The sequence below is a fragment of the Pistacia vera genome, unplaced genomic scaffold (assembly GCF_008641045.1).
Source record: "Pistacia vera cultivar Batoury unplaced genomic scaffold, PisVer_v2 Contig770, whole genome shotgun sequence".
Lineage (NCBI taxonomy): Eukaryota > Viridiplantae > Streptophyta > Magnoliopsida > Sapindales > Anacardiaceae > Pistacia > Pistacia vera.
This window is the reverse complement of record NW_022196635.1, coordinates 89,663-97,452: the sequence shown is the minus strand read 5'-3', so window position 1 is coordinate 97,452 and position 7,790 is coordinate 89,663. Positions and strand designations below refer to the sequence as shown.

Genomic DNA, 7,790 nt, shown 5'->3' with positions numbered 1-7,790 from the left:
CAATACTATAATGGTGATTACCCAAGAAGCCTAACATGAATTATTTCTCAATCTCATCATGTTCATCACATACAGCATTCAATTTCAGAGTAACACACAACCAAAGCTTATTCACATGGAAATAACACAATCAAACACTTAACCCATTTAAAATCCAAACTACAATCAAAACCCTAACCCATAAAAGATTAGTTCATAGCTAATTTAATACTACAAAAATGAAAAACAGAAATAAACAAGTTAAGCATAATGAAATTGAGATGAAAGAAAAGAAATCTCCCCAAAAGATAAATCTTCCAGTCAAAATCCGAATCTTCTCCCTTAAACAATCCGAAAAACTCAAAGTTTTTACTCTAAGAAAAGTGTAAAAGTGGCTAAACCTAAAAAGCTCCGGATCCCTTGGCAAAAGGTTAAGTTTTTCTTTTATACTTAGTCCAAAAACCCAGCCAAAACACGCACAACACGAAACTGTGCGTTTAACAAAACTGAATAAATTGACTGTCGCCGCGGAGAAGAAGAATTCTTCGCCGTGGCGAAGAATGAAGAAATCCCAATCATCTCTGGCTTACTTCGCCACGGCGAAGACAATTTCTTCGCCGGGGCGAAGCTCCTTGAAAAGTTTTGAAATTACAGAACTGCCACTCTGCTTGCTTCTTCGTTCGATTCTTCGATTCTCGGCTCTCTTCCTTGGGAACAAGCTTCATCGTGCTTTGTCCTGCTCCGGAACTCTCCTATCTTCTGAGATCCACTAATTTTTGAATCAAAACTATCCAATTTTGTCTTTATTTGCTCAAAAAGTCCATTTTAACCTGAAACACGAAAAGTAAAGAATTAAGCAACAATTTAGGTCAAAATGCACTAGAAAGTACCTGAAATCTGACAAAAAGATCTAATAAAAACTGTATAATTTACGGATTGTCAGTTGATGCTCAAGTAGCTTCCGATAGTAGGCTGTGTCGAGAGCTGGGGCAACATGGATAAGTGGTTCATCATCCTCCTTCTGTACTCCTGCTTTAATGCACAGCTCAGTGATGAGATGTGGGAAGAGGAAACTCACTCACCCTGGTTGGGCTGCATTCTGTATACTATTTAAGATAATCTTCCCCACATCCATCTTCTTTCCGTTGGCAATGGAGTAAAGCAGCAATACCTTGTCAAAAGTTACTGAACTATAATGTGTTTCCGGCATCATCCGCACACACACAAAATACTGCCACAACCTAGCTGTCGGAGTCAGATTGTTTCCCTTGATGCTTTTTTTTCCCTTTTTTGAAACCTCCCAAGGGGTATCCGGTTTTGCTATAACCTTAAGGATCTCATCCTCCTGAAATTGTCTCTTCTTAAACTGCAGATACTCATCAGGGTCAATCGAAGGCAAGTGAAAAAAATCATTGATGACCTTCGCATCAAATGGCACATCAGTACCCCTAACAAACACATGACCAGGGTCATAATCAGGGAGGTTGGCGTAAAACTCTCTTACTATCGGCTCTACGGCCGTATGGGCAGGTTCATCCATAAATGCATTCTACTTTCGCCCTTCACTTGGAAGAGAATCTTGTGTATGAGGAGCATCCACTGCAGATTTTGGACAGAAAGATTAAAGAGCTCCGGAACAAGAGTATCCCTTTAGTGAAAGTCCTTTGGAGAAATCATAAAGTTGAAGAAGTTACATGGGAGGTGGAGCAGGATATGCAGAACCGTTACCCGAAGTTGTTTGTTTGAATTTCGGGGACGAAATTCTTATAGGAGGGGGATAATTGTAGCGCCCACATGAAGGTATGTAATTTAATTTATGTTTTTATAACCCTTAGTTGATTTTTGTTAAAGTTATTTTGAGAGAATGTGAAGAAAATGCCTTAAACTTGTATTAAGGGTAAAATGGTCTTTTCACTCAAAATTAGTTGAAATTGTGGGAGTGAAAAGAGATAGAATTTCATGGAGAATGCAATAAAAATGAGGGCATGATGGTAATTGACTAAGAGACAAAGTTGGAATTTCTAAGAAAGTGTAAGGGCAAAATGGGAAAGTTTGTTTGTAAAATAAGATATTAAGGGTTTAGTCTTACAAACCCCCTTATTTCTCTTCTTCCACTGCCACTTTCCTTCTCCATTTTCTGTCAACTTTTCACTCAATTTTCCAAGGATTTTTGAGGGCTTTTGAGTGGATTTTGACAAGGTTTTGGTTCTAGGCAACAAGAGGTAAGAACTCTTGCTCTCTATATAAGATTTACTTGTATAGAAGTTGAATTCTTATTAAGTTTATGCTTAGGGTTAAGGGGAAATTTGAGTCCAACAAGAGTAGAGAGCTTTAGTGCAAACTACTCAAACATAAGGTAAGTAAATCCAACTCAAGTTAAAGTTTAAGAAATTGAGTAGAGATTTCTTTAAGCATGTATATGTTATGATTGTTGGGAAATTGAGATGAGATTGATGATTATTTATGCTTGTTGTTGGATATATTTGAGTATGAAAAGTGTTTTTGATTGTATGATGATAGATTGAAGTTCGGTTGAAATTGGAAGAATTTAAGAAAGTTTTGGGAGTGTTTTGCCGTGATAGGGATTGTGATGATACAAGAGAGTTTTACTCTCATTTTGGATGGTTTAAGAAACAAATAGAATTATAGTTAAAGTAGAGTTTGTATATGCACATTTATTGTTTGATGAAATGCCTAAGAGAAACATGAGTATGAGTAGAAACCTTACTTTTATGCAACATTGCATATTTGCATTTCATGAGTGCATTTAAGTAAGAATTCCAAGCATGAGCCATCCATATGCATATATTTGTATATATGTAGTACTTAAGAAAGAATAAATAATTTTAAGAATAAAACACTCTAAGAATAAAGAGAAAGAAAGAAAAAGCACTAAAGAATTAAAGAAAGAAAAAGTGTTAAAGAAGAGAAAAGAACAGGTTGTTGTGATAGGGAACCGTGAGTGCTAAGAAGAAATTCCCACATACACGCCACCTTAATTGAGTGGCATAAGAAGAAGAATAATTGTACGACCCGTAAGATTATATGTGGATGAGGGTTGTACCAAGAAGAATTCCTACATGCACGCCACCTTAATTGAGTGACCTAAGAAGAAAGAAAGAATTTGTACGATCTGCAAGAGTGCATGTAGGTGAGGACTGTACTCACTCACACGGCAAAGGTTCCGAATCCATGCATCAANTTGTTTAATTTCATTGTTGTTTTTCATTACAATTTGCTCCCACCAATCCAAAGAATTCGATTGCTTCAACTTGATAATGTTAGGAAACTTAGTGCTTTGCTAACAGTCCTCGTGGGAACGATATCCTACCCATCACTTTATTACTTGAGCGACTAGTGCACTTGCTAGTTTTGCATGTTGTAAGAAACACGCGTCAACTTCCCTCTCATGACAATGTCATAGAATACTCTCCATTTCCTCTTCCGGGACACATCTACGTATCATCTGATCAACATAGTGTCTATACAGAAATGGCTCTTCCCAGAAGTAATATTTCAAGTCTGAGAAAAACTTCCTCTTTTGTTGGAAGGTCATGCCAATTGGGAACACTCTTGATGACAAGTAGTTTGAAAAATCTGCATACCATGGTGCTTCCTCCACTCTCATCAATTTCTCATCCGGGAAAGTTTCACTGATTTGGGTTTCTTCTTCATTTCCCTAAATTGGTCGTTCAATCCTTGACAAATGTTCCACCGCCACATTTTTTGACCCCTTCTTATCTCGTATCTCCAACCCAAACTCTTGTAGCAATAGGACCCATCTTATCAACCAAGGTTTCGCTTCTTGCTTTGAAAATATGTGCTTGAGTGCTGAATGGTCCGTGTAGACTATCACCTTGGCACCTAGCAAATATGAACAAAATTTGTCAAAAGCAAAAAGCACAGCCAACAATTCTTTTTCAGTGGTGGTGTAATTCAATTGTGCATCAATGAGTGCTTTGTTAGCATATTGAATTACATGCAACACTTTGTTTTTCCTCTGTCCTGACACTACTCCTAGTGCAAAATCACTAGCATCACATATCAATTCAAATGGCAGTCCCCAATCGGGAACTGCAATAATAGGTGCAGACACTAATAATTTTTTTAGAGTTTGAAAGGCATGCATGCATTCATCATTAAAATCAAAAGCAACATCTTTAATCAATAAATTGCAAAGGGGTTTAGAGATCTTAGAAAAATCCTTGATAAAGCGTCTATAAAACCCCGCATGCCCCAAGAAACTCCGAACTGCTTTAACATTTGAGGGCGGTGGTAGCTTCTCAATCATGTCTGTTTTTGCTCTATCCACTTCTGTGCCATCCCTTGAAATTCTATGACCAAGCACTATTCCTTCCTAGACCATGAAGTGGCATTTCTCCCGGTTGAGCACCAAGTTCGTCTCCTTACATCGTTACAAAACAAGTGAAAGATTAGATAAACAATTGTCAAAAGATGAACCAAAAACAGAGAAGTCATCCATAAAGACTTCTATAAACTGCTCCACCATATAACCAATTAACCAAAGATCGACATCATGCATCTCTAAAATGTGGCTAGTGCATTGCATAACCCAAAGGGCATCCTTCGATAAGCAAAGGTTCCAAAGGGACAAGTGAAGGTCGTCTTCTCTTGATCCTCAGGAGCGATGGCAATCTGATTATATCCTGAATAACAATCCAGGAAATAGTAATAAGCATACCCTGCCAATCTCTTTAACATCTGAGCAATGAAAGAAAGTGGGAAATGATCCTTCCTTGTCAATTCATTTAATTTTCGGTAGTCAATGCATACTCTCCAGCCCGTGACCATCCTAGTTGGTATCAATTCATTGCTTTCATTCTTTATCACTGTGATACCTCCTTTCTTCGGAACCACTTGCACCTAGCTCACCCATGGACTATCAAAAATAGGATAAATTATGCCCGCATCTAGAAGTTTCACCACCTCCTTTCTCACCACTTCCTTCATCGAAGGATTCAGTCTCCGTTGTGGTTGCACCATAGGCTTGACATCATCTTCCATAAGTATCTTATGCATACAAAACGAAGGAGAGATGCCTCTAATATCCGAAATAGTCCATCCAATTGCTGATTTATGTTCTCTTAGTACCCTAATCAACCGCTCTTCTTCCAATTTTCTCAACCTTGAACTGATGATTACTGGGAAGGTTTCTGCTTCACCAAGATACACATATTTGAGGTGGGAGGTAAAGGCTTCAGTTCAAGCTTCAAAGGTTCTTCCTTTCTTTCCTTTTCCTTCTCCTTCTCAAAATCAAATTCCTTAAATTCTAGATCTTGGCTCTCATTAATCGACTGAAGTGCTTCCAACAATCTAGCACATTCATTCTTTGCCGACTCATCTACCTCTACTATTTTTGATTGGGCAATACAAGCTTCTAGAGGCAGTTGTGGAGTGTTCTCTTCAGTAGCCTCTACTACTAGTTTATCCACCACATCAACACTAAAGCACGAATCTGACTCGGATGGAAACTTCATAGCTTCAAACACATTGAATGTTACTATTTCATCTTGAACTTTTAACAGTAACTTTCCTTCTTGCACATCAGTGAGTGCTCTTCCCGTGGCCAAAAATGGTCTTCCCAAAATGAGAGGCATTTCCTTATCCTCTTCCATGTCCAAAACAACAAAGTCTACCGAAAAGATAATCTTGTCCACTTTCACTAACACATCTTCAACTATACCCCTCGGATGTTTGATGGATCTATTTGCAAGTTACAACGACATGGTCGTTGGCTTCACTTCACCAATTCCTAATCTCCTGAAACAGAAAAAGGTATTAGATTGATGCTTGCACCTAAATCACACAAAACTCGATCAAAAGTAATGTCTCCTATAACGCAAGGAATAGTAAAACTCCCTGGATCTTTGAGTTTTGGGGGTAGCTTCTTCTGGAGAATGGCGCTGCACTTCTCCGTCAGCATCACTGTTTCCTCATCTTCTAACTTCCTTTTGTTCGATAAAATCTCCTTGAGAAATTTTGCGTAGCTCGGCATCTGTTGCAATGCATCTACAAAAGTAATGTTAATATGCAGTTTTTTAAATATTTCAATAAATTTGGAAAACGGCTAATCCTGATTCTTTTTCTTGAGTCTCTAAGGAAAAGGCACGGGAGGGGTGTGATGTGCCAACTCTGGTGGTATCTCGAGAAATGGCAGTTTCTATTTCTTTTGGCTTTGCCTCTCTTCCCACTTTTGTTCATCAACCCTAGAACTGGTTGGTTTCTCTTCAACGATTATCTTTTCATCAACTTCCTCATCAGAATCTTCCTTTTCTTTTGGTGGGCTTCTTTCTTTCCCTGATTTTTCTACTTCTTCTAACACTGTCCCACTTCTTAGAGTTATTGCATTTGCTTGCTCATGTGGGTTAGTCACTGTGTTGCTCTGTAGGGACCCCTGTGGTTTCTCATTTAGCTCTTCAGCCAATTGCCCCACCTGTACCTCCAAGTTCCGAATGGACGCCCCATGATTTCTGAAATTCGTCCTCGTCTCATTCATAAAACCTATGGTCTCTTGCATAAACTTTCCAAACATGTCCCTCAATTTAGTCACTCTTTGCTCTCCTAGTTGGTTGTTCACCCTTGCTTGGTTGTTCAGCAATGCTCTTTGGTTCCATTGATTGTTTTACTGATTCTGTTGGTTCTGATTGCCCCAAGACAAGTTCGGATGATTCCTCCAACCAAGATTATATGTGTTGGAGTACGGGTTATTTGGTTGCCTTTGATTTCCTGCCAAGTAGTTAACCTGCTCCGATGATGAAGACGCTGAAGCAAACGTGTTCCCTACTTGGCATTCACTGCTCACATGACCACCTGCAAAAAATTCACAAATTAGTTAAGGAGCTTGAATAGAATTTACCTGCATACTTCCCAACTATTTTTGAAGTGTTATGAGTTGGGCTGAAATGGCTGTGTATGCATCAACTTCATGAAGACCCATAGATTTTTTTCGATTGCACCCTTTCATTAGGTCTTTGATAGTTGTTACTTGCTAAAACTTCAAGCAACTCATGAGCTTCTTCCAGTGTCTTATTCTACAGTGCTCCTCTCGAGGCTGCATCCACCATAGTTTGCACATTCACCATCAATCCATTATAAAACGTTTGGACTTGCATCAAACTGGCAACCCATGATGTGAACACCTCCTCAGTAATTCTTTGTATCTCTCTCAAGCCTCATAGAATGATTCTGACTCTTCTTGTAGAAACGATGTGATATCATTTCTCAGTTTTGTTGATTTTGCTAGAGGAAGGAATTTGGTTAGGAACTTCTGTGCTAAATCATTCCATGTTGTGATTGTTCATGATGGTAGTGCCATTAACCATCCCTTTGCCTTATCCCTTAATGAAAAAGGGAACAGTCTCAATCTGATGGTGTCATCTGACACTTCGTTTGACTTGAAAGTATCACAAATCTCCAAAAAATTGGCAATGTGTAGATTTGGATCTTCCTTCAAATCTCCTTTAAACTGTACCAACTGTTGGATCATCTGGATGATTGTCGGCTTTATCTCGAAGTTGTTGGCTTGTATCGCTAGTCTAGTTATGCTCGACCCACTACCTTCAATTGTTGGAACTGAGAATTCCCTTAATGTTCTATTTTCTGCCATCTCAATAACTATGACCTCTGGTTCAACTGTAGCCTCTCTTTCTCTTCTTTCTCTATTAAGTCTTCTAGTGGTTCTTTCAATCTCAGGATCAACAGGAACCACTGGCTGACGTCTTGCTCTTCGCATAAACTACACAAAAAGAGAGAAAAAGTGAGATCACAAACCAACTGAAAAGAACAACCAA

At 38.7% G+C, this 7,790-nt stretch overlaps 1 non-coding gene across 1 annotated transcript; it reads left to right on the top strand.

Moving 5' to 3' along the window:
- Positions 1–7,121: 7,121 nt before the first annotated feature.
- On the top strand, positions 7,122–7,228 carry LOC116116398. Its single transcript, XR_004125808.1, has one exon. It is a non-coding gene; the product is annotated as a small nucleolar RNA R71 (small nucleolar RNA).
- Positions 7,229–7,790: the final 562 nt, after the last annotated feature.